Raw genomic sequence first — 25,146 nt, forward strand, 5'->3', positions numbered from 1 at the left:
GTTAATAGAAAAAAAGGGTCTGATGGAGTAGCAAACAGGTAACCGTCAAAAGAGGTTTTCGGAAGAAGTGTAGAAAAATACACAACTTGCAGTTTGTGACAGAGGGATTGTCTTGAGTTGAGCGGCTGCCATACTAGGATGTGACACCTCCTGCAAGATTATGACCATCATAATGCAGTCGCTTCCTTTGTGCCCAGATCTCAATCGATATTGGCATCAGAGGAGTGACATTGGAACTACTCCATCAGATAAATTTCAACAACTAATGAAGTTGGCATAGATCAACTAGTTACCTTTACTGCAGTTCTAAGACCTTGTTGACTCCATGTTCTGGTGAATTCAGGTTGTTCTGAGTAAATGGGGACAAATGAGAGACTGCTTCTTGTGTCTAATAAAGTGCCGAGTTCATGTTGAGTTGCTTCTGCCTTCTTTGTTCAATCGATGTAATGCTCTGTTGTCACTGTACAGACAGAGCAACAGAGAGAACAGAAGAAATATTGGGGATACAAAAACACCCATTTCCAGATGGGGAAAAAAGGAAGTTTTAATAAATCACACAAACATAAATGATCGCCTGGCCTTTTCACAGTAAGGCATATGCAGAGATACTAGAGGGAAGAAACAATCTGATGGCTGAGCCAACGATACAGGAGGAATAATGTGGTTTCGGTCCTGGGCATGGATCAGTAGATCAGCACCTCTCCCTGGTGCAGATCATGGCAGCTGCAATAGTCTATATGTGTTTTGTAGAACTGGAAATAGCATATGGCCGTGTTCTGTTGGAGGAGCTGCAGGCATATAGGGTAACAGGGCCACTTTTACATGCTATTTGTTTCCTATATGAAGCAGTGAGAACTGCATCCAAATACTTTGTGTTAAGATGAATTTGTTCACTGTTGGTGTCACACTCCGTTTATGCTGTGTCTTGTCACCACTTCTGTTTGTGGTTTTCATGGAGAGGATAACAAAACACAGCCAAGGACGTGAAGATGTTCAATTGGGGAAGCTAGAGGTAGCTTTGTTGCTTTTTGCAAATAATGTCCGCATTGCCTCTTTTTTGCCCCTCACGGACCCTGTGATCATCAGAGGTGACTGTGTGCAGAGGGTGCAGACCTATAAATACCTGGGAGTGCAGCTGGATGATAAATTGGACTGGACTGCCAATACTGATTCTCTGTGCAAGAGAGGACAGAGCAGACTATACTTCCTTAGAAGGCTGGCGTCCAACATATGCAATAACATGCTGCAGATGTTCTATCAGACGGTTGTGGTGAGCGTCCTCTTCTACGCTGTGGTGTGCTGGGGAGGCAGCATAAAGAAGAAGGACACCATATGCCTGGACAAACTGGTGAGGAAGGCAGGCTCTATTGTAGGCACGGAGCTGGACAGTTTGACATCAGTGGCAGAGCGATGGGCGCTGAGCAGGCTCCTGTCAATCATGGAGAATACACTGCATCCACTGAACAGTATCATCTCCAGACAGAGGAGCAGCTTCAGCGACAGACTGCTGTCACTTTCCTGCTCCACTGACAGACTGAGGCGATCGTTCCTCACCCACACTATGCGACTCTTCAATTCCACCTGGGGGGTAAACGTTAACATTATACAAAGTTATTGTCTGTTATACCTGCATTTTTATCACTCTTTAATATTGTTTTTTTTTTGTATCATTATGCTGCTGCTGGAGTATGTGAATTTCCCCTTGGGGATTAATAAAGTATCTATCTATCTGACTGTGACCTTCGATGTATATTCGAGTGTTAAGCAGCAGGGATGAGAATCAGCACCTCCAGGTTTGAGGTCATAATTCTGTCTCGGAAAAGAGTAGGCTGGTTTGTCCAGGGGGTGGCACGGTGGCGCAGTGGGTAGCGCTGCTGCCTCGCAGTTAGGAGGCCTGGGTTCGCTTCCCGGGTTCTCCCTGAGTGGAGTTTGCATGTTCTCCCCGTGTCTGCGTGGGTTTCCTCCGGGTACTCCGGTTTCCTCCCACAGTCCAAAGACATGCAGGTTAGGTGCATTGGCGATTTCTAAATTGTCCCTGGTGTGTGCTTGGGTGTGTGTGGGTGTGTGGGCTGGCGTCCTACCCAGGGTTTGTTTCCTGCCTTGTGCCCTGTGTTGGCTGGGATTGGCTCCTGCAGACCCCCATGACCCTGTAGTTAGGATATAGCAGGTTGGATAATGGATGGATGGATGGTTTCTCCAGGAGTTAGGTTTGCAGACGTGGACAAATGTTAGTATCTTTATAGCTCATTGATAAAGTGCTGTATAACTGAAAAGTGATAAAATGAAAATCAACTGTCCCACGTATACCTGCACACCTTTGCTATGTCATAGAGCACAGGTGTCAAACTCCAGGCCTAGAGGGCCGCAGTAGCTGCAGGTTTTCATTCTAACCCTTTTCCTAATCAGTGACCAGTTTTCACTGCTAATTCACTTTTTTTCCCCTTTTATTTTAACAGCCATGTTAGAAGGATTCAGTCCTCTGAATTGATTCATTTCCTCATTAAATGACAGCCAAACAGAAATGAGATGTGAAACGAGCCAACAGATGACCAGCTTAAACAGGGCTTCAAACTCCAACAAGCTTCCTTAATGAGAAGCCGATGCTTGCTTGCTGTTAATTAAACCAGTTATTTAATTCCATGGCTTGTTGCTGCTCTCATTCTGCAACAGCAGACATTTCCAAAACTGTTGATTTTCTGTTTTTTATAAGAACGTCATCAAAGTGTTTTGAGATATTAATCTTACTGAGACCATCACCTTTCTTTATTTTCAAATATTGTGTGATGTGGCGGCTTGTTTTGTCTCATTATTGTTAGGCTGGTAATTAAGGAAAACAACTAAAGGGCCTGAGTCAAGTTAATTAAAAGAAGTAATTAGCAGCAAAAATTGGTCACTAATTAAGAAGATGGTTAGAATGAAAACCTGCAGCCACTGCGGCCCTCCAAGACTGGAGTTCGACACCCCTGTCATAGAGTAAAAGAAAGCAAGTGTGAAAAGAGGTATTGTTTATTCTACATGATATTCTAAAATGGCCTGGACATGTGTTTGTTGTTACCCTTAGAAAAGACCATAAATAAGTAGCTGTTTTCTTTAATTAGTATCACACACAAGTCTCCAATCAATCAATCAGTTTATTTAAATGGAGAAAGGTAGTCAATCTGCTGTTTGGTATCATTGTGTGCCCAAAGAAAGCAAAGGAGAGAGTTATCTGAGAAGATCAGAAAGGAAATTATAGATAAGCATTTTAAAAGTAAAGGCTATAAGACCATCTCTGATTAAACATCTTAATAATATTTGTAGCTGTTGTCACCGGAACATCAAGTTAAAGTCCATGGGACTGTAGCCAACCTCCCTGGACATGGCCACTAGAAGAAAATTGACCCCAGAAGGAAAGTGAGAAAGGTAGACAAAAAGCAAAGGACAACTTCCAAAGAGATGCAAGCTGACCTCCAAGGTCAAAGACCATCAATGTCTGATCAGACCATCTGTCGTTTTTTGAATGACATTGGGCTCAATGGAAGAAGAAGACCCAAAACTCCACTGTTGAAACAAAACCATTAAAAAAAATCACAATAGAATTTGATAAAATGCATAACTGGAGCTTTTTTGCAAGTCACATAAGCTCTATGTCCAAAAATGAAAAAAATTAAGCTTTAAAGAAAAGAACACCATGCCTACTGTGAAACATGGAAGAGACACACTTATGTTTTGGGGCTGCATCTGCAATGGGGTGCCTTGATTCTGTTCAGTGTACACACTGAAATCTCACGACCATCAAGACATTCTGAAGCAAAATGTACTGCCCAGTGTCAGAAAGCTCTGTCTCAGTCGCAGGTCATGGATCCTCCAACAGGATGATGGCCCAAAATCCACAGCTAAAAGCACCCAAAGAATGGCTAAGAAGAAAATATTGGACTCTATCACTGAATGATGTACCATGTAACTGACATATTCTGGAATTACCAGTGACAACCAGGAAAGACTGGTTGACGACCATGAACAGACTGGTATCAGCAGGCAGTCGGGGAGACGATAATGGTGGTAAGGGTCGGCAACCATAACCATAGCTTCTGAGAGGAGGCAACCCAATGCAAGCTACAGATCATTTAAAAAAAGATATACCCCCAGGAGAGGTGTGTGGGGGGGGGGGGGGGGTTGTTATAAACACCCCAGCTGGACGGATAAAGTATGTACACCAAAGGACTACGGACAAATGACAAAGAACGTGTTTTGTGCTTGTGGAAAGGTCTGTAAGAACGAGAGAGGCTTGAAGATCCATCAAGCCTAAACCCACAGTAAGCAAAACAAACTATGAGCTGTCAATAGAATGCTGGAAGCATTTTCAAAAGGAATGTGGACAGTTGGCTAAAAACAATGGTAACCATTAACACCAGCTTTGCCCTAGAAAGGTTTGTGACAGAGGATTGCGAACCAGCACCCCAGGCTTAAACTTTGAACAATCGAGCAGTGAGGATCCTGCAGCTAAGGAAGGAGCTCAAGACACTCAAGAAGTGGTTCAAGGCAGGAGGGGAGGTGGAAAGAGCGGTTCGGGCAGAGCTTCAGGCAATACTCAGGAAAAAACTGTTGACACTGCATAGAGCAGAGAAGCACAGAAGGAGGAGAAAAGAGAGCACAAGGAAGAAAACAGCATTCCTGGACAACCCTTTTAAGCTGACAAAACAGCTCCCATGATCAAAGAGTGCTGGCCAGCTGAAGAGTACCAAAGACAGCATTGATGAATACCTGAAGCAGACATATAACAACCCTGAGAAAGACCAAGCTCTTGGGCCATGAAGCATGTTGTTGTGATGTAAGATTTTGCATATAAGTTGATAAATATTTTGTATGTCTTTATTTGTAATTTAGGCAAAGCAATGTTGCATTAGTGAGAAGCATTCATGTTTAAAACCCCTCCCCCCTTTAAGGAATGGGTCTCTTTGAATTTTATGACAGAGATGGGGGTTGTGCCTTAAACCAGAGAGTGTTTCTCTGCTAAAGGCTTTTAGCCCGAGCAAGGAAGCCAAGATGCTTAACATATGGTCTTGGGGGGGGGGGGGGGGGGGGTGGCAGGTTTTAAAATGTTCTGTTCCCCCATTGGTCTGAAGTATGGCTGTTTGGAATTGGCTTGGATCAGAAGCTTTTAAACACCATGGTGTCCTATTGGCTGTAGGGATTGGACAGAGAATCTATAAATCTGCTTGCTCAACCACACTCTCTCTCTCTCTTACTAACCTCTGATGATGAAGAAGCATACAGTATCTCTCTTACTAACATCTGATGAAGACCAGACTGATGAACTGAAAGGACAACACAATGGAGACCACAGCTCAGCAGCCATATTGGAACAGGCATACGGCCTGTTCTGAAGAAAGCTGAGCACCAATGATGCCTTAACTAGAGACATTTTAAATAACTACAAGTCTGTGTGCCGCCTGAAACTACACATCACCATTTAATCAGGTTGTATGATTGCCAATATTACTTTGCATATTATTGAATATTACCAATAATACATTGTTTTATGTGTAACTTAACTCCTGCTTGTCTTTTACTACACCTAATTGCCTATAGATATAGAAGGGAAGGTGGGGATACGTTATATACTATAATACCTTATAAACAGTGGTAAGTCTGTGAGATTAGGCATTCTGACAAAGGCTACTTAATAATACAATAGGGAAAAGTAGAGCAATATATTACTCTACCAAGACAAAACAATTGGCGTAGTCCGGCAGGATTTTGGGGTAACCATGTTTTGCACCCTGTTTGTAAATACTGTTGATGTATATGTGTGTTTATGTATGTGAATTTTAGGGCATCCAGTGTACAAATGTAGTAGAAGAAAACATTGTTTGGTTGCTGAATGGAATATAACCAACAAAGTTTAGAGACTTCATGGGTGTCACGAGGACACCCGCATGTTTGTTAGTGCTGGTCATAGCGAGTCCCTAATTAAAGTGCTAGAGAGTGGTGGAACATGCATGCATGCATGCAACCATTTAAACAGGTTGTACGACTGCCAATATTCAAATGTACTTTGCATATTGTTATTATTTATGAATATTACCAATAATACATTGTTTATGTGAAACTTAACTCCTGCTTGTCTTTTACTACACCTAATTGCCTATAGATAGAGAAGGGAAGGTGGGGATAAGTTATATACTATAATACCTTATAAACAGTGGTAAGTCGGGGAGATTAGGCATTCTGACAAAGGCTACTTATTAATAATACAATAGGGAAAAGTAGAGCAATATATTACTCTACCAAGACAAACACATGTTAATGCCTCCACCAATATCTAAGACAGAATTTTATCCTAAGAAGCCCAGTTTAAGTAAGGTAGAAGCCATGGTGAAGAAGGCTAGGGCGATCTCTGCCCCAGGGCCAAGTAGGGTGCCATACAAGGTCTATAAGAACTAGCCAAAGACATGTTACCGACTTTGAAAGGCCTTGAAGGTAATCTGGAGGAGAGAGAAAATTGCTGAGGCGTGGAGGTATGCAGAGGGTGTGTGGATACCCAAAGAAGAGAGATCAGAAAACATCAATCAATTCCACATAATTGCTTTACTCAAGTTCTTGTTCAACATTGTGCACAAATTCCTGTTGAGCAACGGTTATACTGACACCAGTATACAGAAGGGAGGTATTCCAAATGGCTCAGGATGTTTGGAAGACACAGGCGTGATGACTCCGCTCATCTGGGTAGCCAGAGGGGACCTGACCGTATTGTGTTTGGATCTTGCTAATGCATATAGAGCAATCCCACATGAACTGTTCGAAGTGGCATTCGAGAGACACTACCTGTTATGTCCAAGGAAAAATAAAAGACCCTGTCATGGATTATTATGGTAGCTTCAGGATGAGGGTCACTTCAGGACTAATAATATCTGAATTGCACCAGCTGCTGGCAGGAATCGTCACCGGTTGCACCATCTCTGGAACTCTCTTCACTCTGGCTATAAACGTGCTGGTGATGGCAGTGAAACTGGAATACCAGGGGCCGATTAGCAAGACAGGAATAAGGCAGCCATCAATATGGATGATCTAAAAGTGACGACAACAGCAGTTCTGGGATCCAGATGGATCCTGCAGGGACTGGAGAGTATAACGACCTGGGCTTGCTCGAGTTTTAAGCCAGCAAAGTCCAAGTGAATAGTGCTGAAGAAAGGGAATGTCATGTATCTGTAGAAGTGGTATTTATCAAGAAGGGAGAGCAGCCAAGGCAGCCATTAAAGCTGAGTGAAACTGGTCTGCTACACACAGCACGGGATTGGGTGATGTCAGTTAACCTAGAAAAGCAACTTGGAATACCATCTCACATCATCCAGACCACACTGAGACCAAATATCCTTATCGGTTCAGAGGCCACAAAACAGCTCATCCTGGTTGAGCTTACGGTTCCATGGGAGCAAAGGATGGAGTAAGGCCAGAGAAAGAAAGGAGGCAAAACAACAAGTGGTTGAGGGCTGTTGGCAGCAAGGGTGAAGAACAAGGTGCTTACCTATAGAGATGGGGTGCAGGTTGTTTGTAGAGCAATCTGTACGGAAGGCCTACGGAACCCTTGGCATCATCGGGGCAAGCAGTGCAAGAGCCATCAGGATTAACCTGTAGGTTGCAGAAAATGCCTCCTGATGGCTCTGGCTTAAGAGAGGAGAGCCATAGGGCTGTAGTAAGCCGGTTGGACAAAGGCTGATCAACCGCAGTTGGGTCATCTGGAAGAGGATGTACGATAGTACAAAAGACCTGAAACACTCAGTGACGCCAGGTTCCATCACTGATGATGTATCCAAGTACATGAATAAAATGATGCATCATGTAACTGGGACTATTGCAAAGTGGCCTTGTATGAGCCCCAATTTAAATTCTTTTGACTCTATGGAAAGAACTGAAACATGCAGTCTGGAGCAATTTGCTAAGGAAGTGTGGGCCAAACTACCTGTTGACAGATGTAGAAGTTTCATTGAGAACTCCAGGAATCACTTGTTTCCAGCAATTGCCTCTAAAGGTTGTGCAACAATGTATTAACAAATTTGTCCACATCTGCAAAAAATGAGCACAAAAAGAGGCTTGAAATGTAGTCAGGATATATAAAAGCAAACTTAATGGGAGAACGTGCATATATTTATGGCAACTCTGACCCATCCGTATGCAACATTTCAAAGAAAGTATGACATCCTCTGGGTGGTTCGTCGTGTGGTGGGTGCAGCAGTGCACTGTAATCGGCGTATGCTCCCAACCTCCTCCTCCCTCTTGATCAAATTGGGAAATGCAGCCAAACCGGCTAAATGATGAGTTATGCATATAATAATTCATAGCTCTGAGCCATTATTAGAATGTGGGCTGCCGTGACAAACATATTATACCTTAAAAGTGATGAATATGGTGTACAGATTGTATTTTTGTTCCCTTTTACGAAGGTCAGTGCTGCATAATTGCACTTGTGACAATCCAGGTTAGCTGCAGCTGCCGTACCCCTTGAACTCCGGACCATCAATACTCATAAACCAAAGATGAGTTGGGCAATGATGACACTTAACAACAAGATGTTCACTCCTTAAGTACTTTTATTTTGAAACACAAAAGTCAAACAGGAGTTTAAATGCCTCTTAATAAATAAATTCAATAAAAAACAATGCCTTCATTGAGGTTGGAAAGTCTAATAAATAATCCAAGCAGTTAAATGGTTAAAACACAGTCAGGATCTTCTTTTAAAACAAACAAGAGCCTTGGTGCCTTGCTCTGAAACTGATGTCTCCTCTACTTTAACTTTACATTCTCTTCAGTATGAGGAGATGTTAAGGATCAGGCAGATGTACCCTGACTTGTGTTCTCACCGCCTTCCCTCGGCATCTGCAAGGAGCCAATGAGCCCTACTCCTATCTCCTGCGACCATCATTCTGTGGCTGTGGGAGTCTACTTGGAGTGATTGGTCACTTCTGCTCCTAGAATGCTCCGCAGGAGCATCCATGCCCCCAAGCATTATATGCTCACTCATCTTGGGTCACTTCCTGACTGCCTGCCATCTTCCTACAATGGCAAAAACCTCACCATAATCCTGACTTTCACGTGAGTTGCTTTCTCACCCTATAAACTCTGGACTTTGTTTTTCACAGTTTCAGTCCCCCGTTTGCTGCTCAGGATGAACTTTATATTTCTATGGATGCAGGTATGTTGGGATTGAGCCCTCAAAGTGCTAATAAGGCAATCAACTGCACGTGTCTGGATGTAAATGCACAATCAGTTGACCACCACATCAATACCCTGGAGCTGCTCCACCCCTCCAAAGCCTGAGTGCTCCATTTTTTAAAAATTTAATTCAAAACTGCACATCCCCATGGACCTCTATCTCATAACAGCAGTTTATATTGGTTACTTGTTGTCACTTCTTACCGACAGGTCAAGAATATCTCAGCCATGGTTCACTCCATCATGCCTGCTATGCTGTAAGCTGCTAACCAACCAGCAAGGTACTGCATATATGGTGTGGGCATACATACATAAAACATAACTTTTTTTTGTCAACATAAAAAGGCTATTTGCAGTACTGCTCAGTTTTCCTAATAATCAGTGCACTTTACTGCACTCATGTTGCAATAAAGGCACCTAGCGAGAATTAATATGCTTTTGTTAACCGTAGGCAGTTACATTCCATTTATGCACAAGTCATCTGTGATGCCAAGATGAGACTGACAAATATCATGGTTCAATGGCCTGGGTCAACCTATGATTCGTTTATTTTGAGGCAATGCAGCTTTGGGAAAAGTGATGATGCTGTACATGGTGGCTAGCTTGTTGGTGAGGTAACTGGCTGAACCCTCAGCTTTTACGTGGCCTGTACTATTTATTATAACAGCAATCATTACATGTGCCAGGTGATTGTGGCTACCCACTCAGACTCTGGAGCCCTGCACCTTTCCTTGACCGCCAGAACAGAGGAGTGACCCTATAATGCAGAACACAACAAAGAACTTGATATGTCAGGTGGGAGGCTGCTCTACCAGCCAATGAAGATCTGCAGCATCATGATTGCATCTGTATGAGGTTGATTAACATAGTACACGTGATTATTATTTCAGAACGGTAAACCAGGCGGAGTTTGAGGCATGTTCACTTACACACATTTACAAGAGGATTGTGATTTATAAAGGGTAGATTGTGTAGAAATGTGCGCACGACAACTTTTATAAATTTGAGGGTTTTTTTTTTTTGCTACTTGCATTCTCTCTCTTTTTTTTTTTTTCATGCTTGAATCCATGCAAGGCTTTATAAATGAGACCCCAGGAGAGTGGGAAACAACTATAGATCGATTAATTAAGGCTAGTGTTGCTGACATGTAGACATAAATATTAAATGGAAGACCCAACATTTCTGCACATTACATTCCGCCCTGGTTATGTGGTGCTACAAACCTTGATTTTTGAGATATTCAAATTGGAAAAGGGCCTGGCCGACTGAGATCTGTATTGTTTTGTGGAGAATTTGGTTGTCAGGAATAGTGCTGATGATACAGCAGCATAAATTACCCCATTTCAAATTAGAAGCGTCTGTCATCACAGTTTAACCCATTTTTATGCTGCAAAATTCTCTAGTTTTTAAGATATTCAGATTAGAAGACTGTATACCCAGGATAGTATATTGACATGAACTATAATAAGTAACACTATGTGCCTTGTAACAACTAAAAATTTGTATATGAAAAGCAATTATTGATATATTTTAGAATTATTCTGAAAAATGTTGAGATATTATAATGATTTATGATTACCTTTAGAACACTTTAAATTACTGATTTACACATTGCAGTCAAGCATACGGATTTTAGTTTCATAACACTACAAATTAATCATCCATTATACCTGGGAGACAGTGAGCTATCTAAAAGCAACAAGCCATGTCATCACCCGAGACCTAGGCTACTGAGACAATAAATAAATACATACATACATACATACAGGTAGATACAGTACAAATATAAATTGCAGACGAATTCTTACACAAATATGCATTTTTATCTGCAGCTAACTAGGCATCTCAGCTACACTGCAGCCGGCCATTGAGTTTCGTGTAGCTGACACAGGGACTTGCTAAAGGACTGACCTCCTATAATTTACTGTGATTTTCTGCTGCCACAAACCTTAGCTTTTATCATCAACTAGCTGTGTAAGCCCGTGCTGTAAAAAGCCTGGGCTCCTAGAAACCATTGAAATGGTCAGATAAAAATTGAAATGCAGAGGTTTTGTTTTGCAGACGTGCTCGCCCTCCTTGTCTATCAGCGGCTAAGTTAAGTTTCTCTCTCGTTTGTCTTTCCTTGGTGGTTTCACTTTGGCGTCGGTGTCGCTTTCTTTCAGCTTCATGCAGTAGCCTTGCACTTCCAGGCCGGACAGACAGTCCTAATGTAGACGTTTATATATAAGATAAGCAACAAAAATCTTGAAGAGCCAAGTGTGTCATTTCTGCATTCAACTGCACCTAGACATTTTGTTAAATAAAAACAAACAAAAAAACCCTTTTGGGATATTCGTTTCTGAAAGTAGTTATTTTGTTTTAACACAAGCAAGTAAGAATTTCTCTGGGCTCTGTACATGAGACAGCATTTGGCCCTATAAGCATAAAAACAACATATGGGTTACTGCCTACCTTTACTGCAGTTCCAACCATTATACAAAAGTCAGCTACTATCAAAAAAATTACAATGTACTAAAAAAGTCTTTAAAATTCCAAATATTTTAACATGTTGCCATTTTTATTTTTCGTTAAAACTGAAGATTTTCAATCAACATGGCTATTATTTACACAACATTTTTTTCCTACTCTTTTATACCTTATTGTTTTCCCTCTTTGTTAAGCATGTCCCCGAGATCTTTGATGGTTTTAATAGCCTTTCATTTTTTTAGTGTTAACTACTACTGAATTTAACCTGCAGCTGCATTGCCCTGCCCTGCTTTGCCATTTGTTACGCCATTTAACTCAAACCCCCCTTACCATGTTTAGGGACTGGCTGTGACTTTGTAGTGGATTTTGTTCTTCCCTTGCAATTGCAGCCCTAAAATGTATAATGTCATGAAAACTGAGCATGGCACAACTGTAGTAATGTTATTTTTACTTTTATAGCACAAAATTCCATGTTGTTTTTCAAAAGAAGCCCAAAAGAATGTAACCTGTGAAAGCCCCTTTTTTCCCCTGTGGAAACCAATCAAAAACAGTCCAATTAGACAGGAAAATGGTGGACCTGGCAACACTGACATCATCTCTGACTAGTCACTGCTTGCAAGCTGATTGGATCATTGAATGTCTGCCAGGACCTTTAAGGTAACTGAACATGTGCCTGCTTGTATAAAAAAAGAAAGATGTTAATGGTTCTTCTCTGTATCAGCCCAACCCGTGCTGCAACATATCTTACATTTTTTCAATCCAATTACTAATCCTAATGAGTGTTTCTTTTCAGCCTACCTTGACTCTCTGTAGTAAAAGACAGTAACATAAGATCAGTAGTTAAAATAATATACTGATGATATTGTTTTGTAAATATATTTGCTCAATGTAGTCAGTCTCCACATGTGGCCATGACATTTTTTCAAGTCACGCCCACACCCTGCTCTCAGCCATATTCAACCACGCACACGGTCCCCTCGCCTCTCATTCATGTGAATGCTTTTGACAGACACAGTTCCTGCTCTCTCAGCTCTTATAAATTTTAATGTTTTCCTCACTTTAAGTTCCCAATTAAACAAGACATGTTATGTCCAAATCTTATGAAGAATTTCATCATGAAGGGTTATTAACAGAAAAATTGAATACAGGGCAATCCTAGCACCAAGAAACGACAAAGTCAAATGAAATTAACGCCAAAAATGTCGATCAGTTACATGGCAAATTGGTTAAATGTGCATCAATAGACTATGCTGAAACAGTTGGTGGTGATTGTGCGGAACATGAAATCATCAACTTATAATATCCCGAAGAATATCTACAACCGTTAAAACCATCTGGTCTTCCTCCGCACAAATTACTGTAGAAAGAAGAATGCATCCAAGAAAGGTAATGTAGTAAATCTTCCAGGATAACTTTGGCATATCAAGATCTCCTTTGTTGTCTATTCGTATTAAAATGTTTACAGTTTCCCAATAGAATAGCTTTTTGCAAAGACAATTTACAAATCTCAGAGCCACACATTTGAAAAACTCATTTTATTTAATAGAAAGAAAGAAAGAAAAACAAAATTCACTCACGGGCAGTTATACGTTGCGTTGTCATGATGAAAGTCCAAACACAGAATCACAATTCACTGCGATATTGACGAAAATTTTATTCAAAAAATTGTTTTTACTGAAGTTTTACAGTAAAAGTGCAAGTTTAAAAAGTATCAGTGTGTTAATTTCAAAGTCAAACAGAACGAAAACTTTATGCAACTAATAACTCTAATACAACATGAAACAATTTACTTTCAAATTATTATGTTTTACTATTTTTTAAAATGGTTAATTACTCACTGTAATGTAAAATAATTAGTTCTACTATGCATATGTAACAATTCCCATGAAAATACAAATCTGTTTAAATTGTACATCCGCATCCCCATACATGAGTGGCTGAACCGCAAAGTGGCTAACGAGTAGCGTGGGCCAGGGGGTTGGCGAGCGAAGCAAGCAGGGGGGCAAAGCCCCCTAGTATGTGTGTGTGTATATTATATTGTCGCGACAACTCGCGCCAGGGGACAAATGCAGGGTACTAACCTCTCTCTGTCTCTTCCCATAGAAAGGATGAAGCGCCGCCGCCATGATCCATCCTGCATAAACAAAACGCCATCATGTCCGGGTTCCTTTCTCTCCTCTGGTCCCCCGTTGAGGACGTCCACTACCCATCTACCACCACGCCTTCCCAGCATTCCACGTCCCTAATTTCCGGTCCACCTCTTTATAATGTCCGTGCAACCATATCTACTTGTCTGATGAAATTTTCTGTTTTGTTTGAGATTTTGACGACCTTTGTTACAGTATATGGGGCCTAAAATACCCCAAATCTTTATGACGTGTCTGTCTGATTATTACAATATACAACCCCAATTCCAATGAAGTTGGGACGTTATGTAAAACGTAAATAAAAACAGAATACAATGATTTGCAAATCCTTTTCAACCTATATTCAATTGAATACACTGAAGACAAGATATTGAATGTTCAAACTGATAAACTTTATTGTTGTTTTGCAAATCTTCACTCATTTTGATTTTGATGCCTGCAAAAAGCTGGGACAGGGGCAGCAAAAGACTGGGAAAGTTGAGGAATGTTCAAAAAACACCTGTTTGGAACATTCCACAGGTGAACAAGTTAATTGGAAATGGGTGTTTGTCATGATTGGGTGTAAAAGGAGCATCCCCAAAAGGCTCAGTAGTTCACAAGCAAGGATGGGGTGAGGTTCACCACTTTGTGAACAACTGGGTGGGCAAATAGTCCAGCAGTTTAAGAACAACGTTTCTCAACGTACAATTGCAAGGAATCTAGGGATTTCATCATCTACTGTCCATAATATCATCAAAAGGTTCAGAGAATCTGGAGAAATCTCTGTACGTAAGCGGCAAGGCTGAATACCAACACTGGATGCCCGTGACTTTCGATCCCTCAGGCGGCACTGCATTAAAAAGCCCATGTGGGCTCAGGAATACTTCAGAAAACCATTGTCAGTTAACACAGTTCGTCACTACATCTACAAGTGCACGTTAAAACTCTACCATGCAAAGCGAAAGCCATATATCAACAACACCCAGAAACGCTGCCGGCTTCTCTGGGCCCGAGCTCATCCGAGATAGACCGACGCAAAGTGGAAAAGTGTGCTGTGGTCTGACGAGTCCACATTTCAAATTGTTTTTGGAAATGATGGACGTTGTGTCCTCCGGGCCAAAGAGGAAAAGGACCATCCAGATTGTTATCAGCGCAAAGTTCAAAAGCCAGCATCTGTGATGGTATGGGGGTGTGTTAGTGCCCATGGCATGGGTAACTTGCACATCTGTGAAGGCACCATCAATGCTAAAAGGTACACACAGATTTTGGAGCAACATATGCTGCCATCCAAGCGACATCTTTTTCAGGGACGTCCCTGCTTATTTCAGCAGGACAATGCGAAGCCACATTCTGCATGCGTTACAACAGCGTGGCTTTGTAGTAAAAGAGTGCGGGTACTAGACTGGCCTGCCTGCAGTCCAGACCTGTCTCCCATTGAAAATGTGTGGCGCATTATGAAGCGCAAAATACGACAACGGAGACCCCAGACTGTTCAGCAACTGAAGTTGTACATCAAGCAAGAATGGGAAAGAATCCCACCTACACAGCTTCAACAATTAGTGTCCCCAGTTCCCGAACGCTTACTGAGTGTTGTTAAAAGGAAAGGTGATATAACACAGTGGTAAACATGCTCCTGTCCCAACTTTTTTGGAACATGTTGCAGGCATCAAATTCAAAATGAGTGAAGATTTGCAAAACAACAATAAAGTTTATCAGTTTGAACATTCGATATCTTGTCTTTGTAGTGTATTCAATTGAATATAGGTTGAAAAGGATTTGCAAATCATTGTATTGTTTTTATTTACGTTTTACACAACATCCCAACTTCATTGGAATTGGGGTTGTATATATATTTTAGCAGGATCATCCAGTAGATTTGACTTATAGCTAAAATCTTGCAGCATAAATATTTGGGTCAGGCCGGGCAAGTCTCCCTTACTTAAACATCCCCTCCTCAGGGAAACAGATGTTAAGCTATAACAGTCCACTCCTGGACACTCTAATCCAGTCATTCAGTTCATATACATGCTTAAGTCAGTGTGTGAACTTTATATCTATGCAAGGAAAGGCGCCATCAAGCACCTGTTGTACTATATTGATTCTAATGCCAGTATGATATATTCCAAATGAGCAGGCTTCATCATTTAAAGCAAGAGTTCCCAAACTTTTTTCAGCCGCAGACCCCTTTACCAAAAACTTTTAAAACCGTCGACCCCCTAATTACATGCAATGGTTTTTCATATCCGCACTTGCTTTGATATGTTTGATAAGACAATGAACAGACATGTTTGTGCTACATGTATTTTCATGCATTCTTATGTGTGACTCTTTTAATGACACATTTTACCTTTTCGTTTCGCAAATTTGGTATGTAATGTGTTTTTTTTTAAATGATTTTACTTCTTAATTAGGTACCTATTGGAATCATAGATATTTTGAAGTAACAAACAAATAGCAGTAGTAAGGGGGTCTATTTTTGCTGTCGTTGACCCCCAAATCTTTTCATTGAAACTATCGACCCCTAGAAAGTTCAAATCGACCCCAGGGGGTCAATATCGACCACTTTGGGAACTCTTGATTTAAAGTAATTCCTGCTAATGAAAGTTCTTGTGGTTGTACCTAACATTGTAACATTTTCTTGGCTAGCCAGGAAGTATTCACATTTTCTAGTGAATTATCAAAACAAATGGGTTAAAAGTAGCTTTATTAATGGCCTTATTCCAAAATGCTGAACTGATCGGTTTGCCTGCAACTGTTGGTATCATTAAAGTTTCCAATGTGAGGAAGCGCTATCTTTAAAAGCACGAACTACCCAAGTGAAACTTTTTTGGGACTGAAGGCGAGATTAAATATTGAATTAACAATGAATACTCTGTACTAAAATTGGTTGAATTCTTATATTTAATTGATACTTCATTTTGCTATATTTAGCTTTTGCTCTTTACCACTCCAACCTATCACATTATTCTGCACAGTTCCTTTTATGCCATTCCAGCAGCCACAGTCCCAAATCCCTGTAAGTTCTCATAGGTTAGAGTTGCAACAGAATTTTTAAATGTTATTTCAAAATAGACTATTGTGGAATGAAGCTCAGTTCACTTACTAAAACAGACAATACAAACTAAAAGAACATAAACCACCATTAAGTAATGATAAACAAATGTAGAGAGAATACTTTAAAAGATAGTTCCAAAACTACACAACCTGCTGTTTATATTCTTTCTTGCTGCATTGATATATGGAATGGATTGGTATGAATTTCATGATTGAGTGCTTGTGCTGTTGAGTTAATGTGAAAGTATAATTCTTTCATCCAAAACAGAGGGTGGCACAGTTCAGTTCACTTTTGGCCAAAAAGATTCATTACATGTAGACCACTAAAAGAAACACTCCAATGAAAAATAATTTTTTTAATCTATTATTTCTTGCTGTTTGCACTTATGACTAAGAAATATTTTTAATCTCATGTTTTCATGTAGAACCGAGATAATAAAGGTTCCCATACAGCAGGACTTGGTAGGGGCTAATGCTGAAGAACAGAAGAAATTTCCTTCATTGACATTTTTAATAATGTTAAATTACTAATGTCTCATAATCTGCATGCTACATATCCAGTTGTTTGCTTACAGCATCCTACAGTAAATTATTTTTTTTCTTAAAATATTGTTAAATACTTACGTAAAATCAGAACAGTACAAGTAAGTGAAGCACACTAAATTGGGATTGAGCTTTTGAACTGAAGAACCTCCTTGCCCCTCATTCATTGACCATGAGCCCTGTCTTCACTGTGATCTCAGCTGCACAATAACACTTTCCTGGTCTGATCTGATGAGCATGAGGCCCATTAGCTTGAGAAAGATCTGGCTGCAGACCCCAATGGCTGTATTTCATATGTAAGACTAAAATATTTTACCTTGCTAACAGAGAATTATACAAATGATAACATGTTTGTTCTGTATTAAAATATGTAATGTAAATACAAGACACACATTACAGTTTCTTTCTGGCTACATAGGATGACTTTCTGTTTCTTGAATCTTTTTTTATGGTAACGGACAGGCTGCATGACATCTAATAAACATGCTGACTTATCTCTCTGCTGGTAGAATTAAATGCCCTCTAAATAGTAGTTTCAGAAGTAGGTATTTGCCTTTTTGCCAATCAACCTACACTCAATAACCCATAATGACAATGAAAACATTTTCTCAAAAAAGGTTTGCTAATTTATTAGAAATCAAAAACTGAAATCTCTCATTCATATATTGCAAGTATTTAAAGCTTAATTCAGTATTCTGTAGAACAGGGGTCGCCAACTCCGGTTCTGGAGAACCACCATGGCTGCAGGTTTTTATTCCAAACCCTTTTTAAACTAGTGCCCCGTTTGTGCTGCTAATTAGCTTCTTGTGAATTCATTTTAATTGAATTGCTTTATGATTTGTTCCCCTGAATAAAGTCAGGGCCTCAAACTCCAACCAATTTTTCACTCCAACCAGCTGCTTAATGAGGTGCCGAGTCTTGTTGTTAATTCAACCCGTTCTTTAATTCCATGGCTTATTGCTGCTCTCGTGGTGCATTAGCAGACATTTCTGAAATTGTTGATTTTCTCTTTTCTAAGAGGACATTGTTAAATGTTTTGGGGACATGAGAAGATCAACATTGCTGAGACCTTCATCTTTCTTTATTTTCAGCTATTGTATGATGGGCACCAGTATTGGTTCATTTTGTGTCTCATTATTGTTTGGGTGCTAATTAAGGAAAATGAAACAAATGAGTCTTCAAGAGCAGGTCAATTAAAACGAATTCAAAAGAAGTGAATTAGCAGTCCCCTCCTTTGGCTGCCACCTTATCGTGGTGGAGGGGTTTGCGTGTCCCAATGATCCTAGGAGCTCTGTTGTCCGGGGCTTTATGCCCCTGGTAGGGCCACCCAAGGCAAACTGGTCCTAGGTGAGGGATGTTGGGGGATGTTGTCCTGTTTGCTTCATCAGGCCGTGATCTTCAGCTCTCTCTGGATCAGTTCGCAGCCGAGTGTGAAGCGGCTGGGATGAGAATCAGCACCTCCAAATCCGAGACCATGGTCCTCAGCCGGAAAAGGGTGGAGTGCCCTCTCAGGGTTGGTAGCGAGATCCTGCCCCAAGTGGAGGAGTTCAAGTATCTCGGGGTCTTGTTCACGAGTGAGGGAAGAATGGAGTGTGAGATCGACAGGCGGATCGGTGCGGCATCCGCAGTAATGCGGGCTCTGCATCGGTCTGTCGTGGTGAAAAAGGAGCTGAGCCGCAAGGCGAAGCTCTCAATTTACCAGTCAATCTATGTTCCTACCCTCACCTATGGTCATGAACTATGGGTAGTGACCGAAAGAACGAGATCGCGAATACAAGCGGCTGAAATGAGTTTCCTCCGCAGGGTGTCTGGGCTTTCCCTTAAAGATAGGGTGAGAAGCTCAGTCATCCGGGAGGGGCTCAGAGTAGAGCCGCTGCTCCTCCGCATCGAGAGGAATCAGATGAGGTGGCTCGGGCATCTGATCAGGATGCCTCCTGGACGCCTCCCTGGTGAGGTGTTCCGGGCACGTCTAACCGGGAGGAGGCCCCGGGGAAGACCCAGGACACGTTGGAGGGACTATGTCTCTCGACTGGCCTGGGAACGCCTTGGGATTCTCCCGGAAGAGCTAGAAGAAGTGGCCGGGGAGAGGGAAGTCTGGGCATCTCTGCTCAAGCTGCTGCCCCCGCGACCCGACCTCGGATAAGCGGGAGACAATGGATGGATGGATGGATGGATGGATGAATTAGCAGTAAAAACAGGTCACTCATTAAGAAAAGGGTTAGAATGAAAACCTGCAGCCACAGTGGTCCTTCAGGACCGGAGTTGGCGACCCCTGCTGTAGAAGACCCTTTGGCAGCAATTAAAGCTTCTAGTCTTCTTGAGTAAGTTTTGATAAGCTTTGCACACAAGGATTTGGGCAGTTTATCCCATTACTCGTAGCAGATCCTCTCAGGCCTCTATAGATTGAATGAGAAGTGACTGTAAACTGCCTTCTTCAAGTGTGGGCTTTGGCTGGGATGATCAAGGACAACCAGAGACTTGTCCTTAAGCCGCTCCAGTGGTGTCTTCTTGGCTGAACGCTTTGGGTGATTGCTGTGCCAAAAAATGAACCGTCGCCATAGTCAGAGGTACTGTGCACTATGGAGCAGGTTTTCTTCAAGGACTTCTCTGGTTACATTCACCCTTCCTTCAATTCTGCCCTTAATCTTGGCCCTGAGAAGCACCCCCATAGAATGATGCTGGTGTTTGTCAAACATACTGTAGTGCTTGGAGTTTTGCCCAGAGGGTTCAATTTCTGCCTCATTAGGCCAGAGAGGCTTTTTCCTCATACTCTCAGAGTCTTTTAAACTGTCATATGCCTTTTACTCAAGAATGGCTTCAATCTAGCCCCTCTACCATGAGCTCCTTATTGATGGAGTGCTTCTGAGATGGTTCTCCCTATGACAAGTTTTCCATCTCGGCAGAGGACTTCGGAAGCTCTGTTGACCATTAGAAATTGTCACCTCCATGACCAAAGCTCATCGTATTTGGTTACTCTACCACTATGCTCCTGGGAATACTTAAAGTTTAGAAATGGTCCTATACCCTTGCCAATTTAAATTGTGCCTCACCACAATTTGATCTGTGCAGAGTTCTACAGAGAGTCCCATGGATTTCAAGGCTTGGGGTTTGTCCTGACATGCAGTGTGCCCTTCTAAACTATGTCTAATCAATTTAGTTTTCCATAGGTGGACTCCAATCGTGTTTTAGACCTCTCTTAAGGATCATTAATGCAAAAACAGGGTGGATCAGAGCACAATTTGGAAAGCCACAAAAGGGTCTGAATATTTATACAAATGATATATTTTAAACGTTTTCAGTTTGTCATTATGGGTTATTGGTAAAAATGACAAATTTACCCATTTAAAATTTAACATGCAACATCTTCTTGTCAGTGCATTCAAGTGCCACAACTTAAATGAACAGAGTACAGATTTAACCTAAGGCCCCATTCACACTAGCGGTGTTCATTTAAAAATTCAGACATTTGTATCAGTTTTTGCCTTCTGTCCACACTACCTTGGCATTTTCAACTGACAAAAACAAATACTTCTAAAAAAAGCTTTCCAGAACTGAAGACTTTTGGTAATGCTGGTACCATGTTTCAGTGTGTACTGGCAAAAACAAAGTTTTGAAAATGTGCAGACTCCGTTGTGCACAGGTTGGTTTGAGCTTATGTGGATCTTCCCTGATTGGATCCTGGTCATTACAACATCTCTTTCCCTGATTGGTCACAAAAAAGGCATATTCTAACATAGTGGGCAAAGAAGAGTTCCTTTCCATGGCACTTGCTTTGTTGCTTTCTTGTATGCACAAAAGTGGCTTTTTGTGCAGTTTTTTTTTTTTATTTTAATTTAAGAAATATTGGTGAAGTGATTACTCACACTGTACAACAGGCTAGAGTCTTATAATTGCTCAAACAGCACAAGCACATTCAGTCTGATTGACATGCAGGAACATGGGTTCTGGAACTATACATGTCCAATGCACACTCATTGTAGTCGCTGCAAAGTGAATTTTGGGAAATTTGATGGTGACATTAGTAATTTGACTTGTGAGGCTGCTCACATTACAAGACAGCCAGCTGAAAATTCTGACATGACAGAAATTCTTCTAATTAAGCAGTAGCCTAGTTATGAAACACAATCTGGCATGACAATCACTCTCATAATGCACATGAAACAACAGCCGATGAAGCTGAAATTCAGGCCAACATGCACAAGCCTACAGCCCCACTTCAACTCCTTCCAGAACTTTGCCTATTTGAATATGCAAATCAATATAAATAGACCCTTCCTTTCAGTGTTTTGTTAAAAGACAATGGCAAAAATCACATGTTAAAGAATTTCAGCGAATGACAAATGGAGGTCCTGCTTAGTAAAGTGGAGGCCCTCAAAAGTTCGATTTCAGAAAGTTGCACAATATCTGAAATAAAAAAAAAAAGAAGTGGTTAGATACTAAAGTTGATTTGAAAAGGTGAGTCGCAACTCACCATCGGAGTGTCAGCGCAACTGGAGAAGGTACTGGAATTCCGGGACTCACACGGTTTGAGCAACGAGCTGCTGGAGTTATTGGTGAGACACTTTGACTGTATATCTCACCACAACAGAGACATTTTCATATCACAGATAATTTCCACATTAATATAGCGGAAATTCTTTGTTTACATAAGCAAAGTCATTCTCTGTAGGCGCCTTTATAGCAATGTGCATGCAGTCGATCACTCAGATTACTTTTGGAAAACAGGACATTGCTATGAATTGCCCTTTGATGTTTGCCCATTCAACCACAGTGTAAGGAAATCTTAAATATCTGGATAACAAGTGGATAATTCTACCCCATACAACTGGTATGGCAGGACTCAGTGATGACTGAGAAATAACCGATCAGTCAGCCAGTTCACAATGAAAAGCCTGAAAAAAAGTGGACAGAACTTGCAGAAGACCAGACAGAGCACAATTCCTCAAAGTCTGCCTTTGTAAAGCTGGACCCAGTTTACCACACAAGAGGATAGCTCTTGGAAATCGAAATTGACTGAGAAGCCAGTCAGCATCAAGGGACAAGAAATCAGTATGATCTCTAAATATGCCCTCTGTTCTGATTCTTCCATTTGCAATGTCTTCTAACAAAGATAAAGCAGCCATGGTAATTGGGATAGCTTGGCCATTCCGTGCACCATTATATTGTTACAGATTGCATATCATTTACAAATTTAAAGCACTTGATTGTAATTAAATATTTTTGGTGTATTTGATAAAGCATGTGACATAAATGCAAGTATAAAAAAGAAACGGAAACCACAAAGAAACAGTAGCACTGCTTTGAGGCTGGGTGCCGCCTGTTTACAGAAACGTGTGCATGCATGGTCCGAGGCTGCTGTGAAAATGTGTGTGGCATTATGTCAAGTTTAGCTTTTATACATCTCGACGTGAGCATTTAAAAGGGTGTACGCAACATTTTTGTGTGTACACACCGTTTATACATGAGGTGCCAGGTCCGAACAAGTAGTGTGATACATTTAAGATAGGAGATTTAAGACAGATAATGCTTTTCTTTTATAAGAAATATAAGAAAGTAGAATATTGGCCTTGTATGACAGCTTATGACTTGACAAATCTTAAGGTAAATTGTTGTGACTTTAATAGAGAAAACATCATGTAAAGAGAAGGAGCTATTATACAGCACTTCAGAATGAAGAGTCAGCAACAAAAGAAACGTACTGTAAGTGCAATTTGTAGCGAGTTCCTCTTATAATAACCACCCAACAATTAAGTTAATTAAACAAACAAGAATATATAAACAACCAAACAAAACTATTAACAACCTTTAACCAATCCTACCCACATCCGGAACAAATAAACAGATACTAATTAATTTGACCACTCCCTTTTGAACCCCTCTATAGCGCATTTCCCAGAAAAAGGCGAAACAGAAGAGGAAGAAAAAAGAAATGACAGCACAAAAACATTCACAACACACTATATATATATATATATATATATATATATATATATAGGCTATTATATAAATATACAGATATAAATTAGACATACATGCTCCCTACGCATTCCCTAGTCCCCTTTATATCGACTTTGTCTTAGCTTTGTTCCAACCGGCCTGGGAAGTCCGCCGATAAATGCAGCGTACTAGCCAAAATATCCCACTGACTTGTTAGATATAAAAGAAGATCTCACCGGCTTGGCGACGACTCTTTTATCGAATGCTGAAGTCCGCCTCACCCGAGTGCATTGGCGTTAACGTCCCTCCCTAGAAGACGCAAGTGTCACAAATTTAAGGTAACGCCGTGCCGATGACCTTTCCTGGTTAGCCAGCACTCTCTTTTTTCCGTGCACCCGAACCGTTCTAGTTACGGAGCATTATTTGTTTTACAGATCACATCCTTGCTAATCCACCTTCCCAGCTCCTTCTCAAGCACTCCTTCTTTTAAAATGGGCGCCTTCTTCCCACATACACCAGCACTTTTAATCAAGGACCCACAAGCGTGGTTTGGCCCCCTGCTCCCCTTAAAGAGATATCCTCCAAGACACTCATTCCTTCGGACATCTATTCCAAAGGGAGCAAGCGGCAGAAACAGATAAAAGCGCATAAAATATGTAGCAGCCAAGTTAATCAAAAAATGAGTGGTCATTCAAAATTTGAACAGGACTGTCAACAGAAGCTCCCAGAGTGTAGTAAGGAACCACAAAGAAAAAATAACTTTTGCCAAAGCGGTGTAACAAGTCTTTGGAATAGCAAAAAAAAGCCTTGGCATCATGGAGTCTCATGTGTCTGGCAGGTGGATATGAGGTTAAGAATGATGACGACTGTACTTGTATGGCTGAAGATCATGCCCTGTGATGGAGTGGCATCATGTCTGTGGTCTATTCATAACCTGCAGTCATTGTTACAAAGACAGTAACTAAGACACTGTCAAATTTCAGGACAAGAACAGTCTGGATATAGGCATTTAGGACTTTTTTGTTTCTTTTCTGTCCGCCTCTCTGTGGAGCCAGAATTTGGTGTGCCAAATAAGTACCATATTGACAGTATGGTGTTTTAGCTGTGTTTTTTTGCTTGGCCCTTTTACAGATTAAAAAACATATATGCTGTATATATGTTGGACAGGTCATCATGTGACTTCATAGTTTTCTCGTTCTCTGATTCTGTACTGAAAAAAATGGAATGATAAAATGAATGAATAGATTTAATGATGAAAAACCAACTTAAATTTATAGAAACTGCTTGGAACAGGAGACTTCATTCCAGCTTCGTTTCTAATGTTAAATGAAGTCATAACAATAGTTGTCACACCAATTGGTGGACTTCGATCATTTGTGTAAATGGTACCTGACATTAAGTGCTGATATTTTTATTTAGCACAGTAAAAGGAATGACCATTCATCAGTTAACTTTAACCCAACGGTTAACTCTTTGCTTTTTGATGTGATAGCAATACTTTGGCCGGTTAAACTAGATTGTAATGGCAAAAAGAAAAGTTTGTTGTACTGAAAAATGTTTTGCTTACAAACTAATGTGGGGTGTTTTGAAAAAGAATGTCTTAGAAATTCATAAAATTCAAAACAATCGAAATATATCTGGGACATCTGCATTGCAAGCTACTTTAGTTGATATGGGGGACAGGCAGGAATATACAAAGTCTTGCTCAGCCCAGAAGAAAAGCATATGGGCACTGACAATGTAAATCACTATGCCAGTCCAACAACATACCAAGAGCTAGCTAGAGATGTGCCTCAGGGTGTACCAGAAGGGCATTGAGATGGCCAGG

This window comes from Erpetoichthys calabaricus, chromosome 2 (assembly GCF_900747795.2).
Source record: "Erpetoichthys calabaricus chromosome 2, fErpCal1.3, whole genome shotgun sequence".
Classification (NCBI taxonomy): Eukaryota; Metazoa; Chordata; class Cladistia; order Polypteriformes; family Polypteridae; genus Erpetoichthys; species Erpetoichthys calabaricus.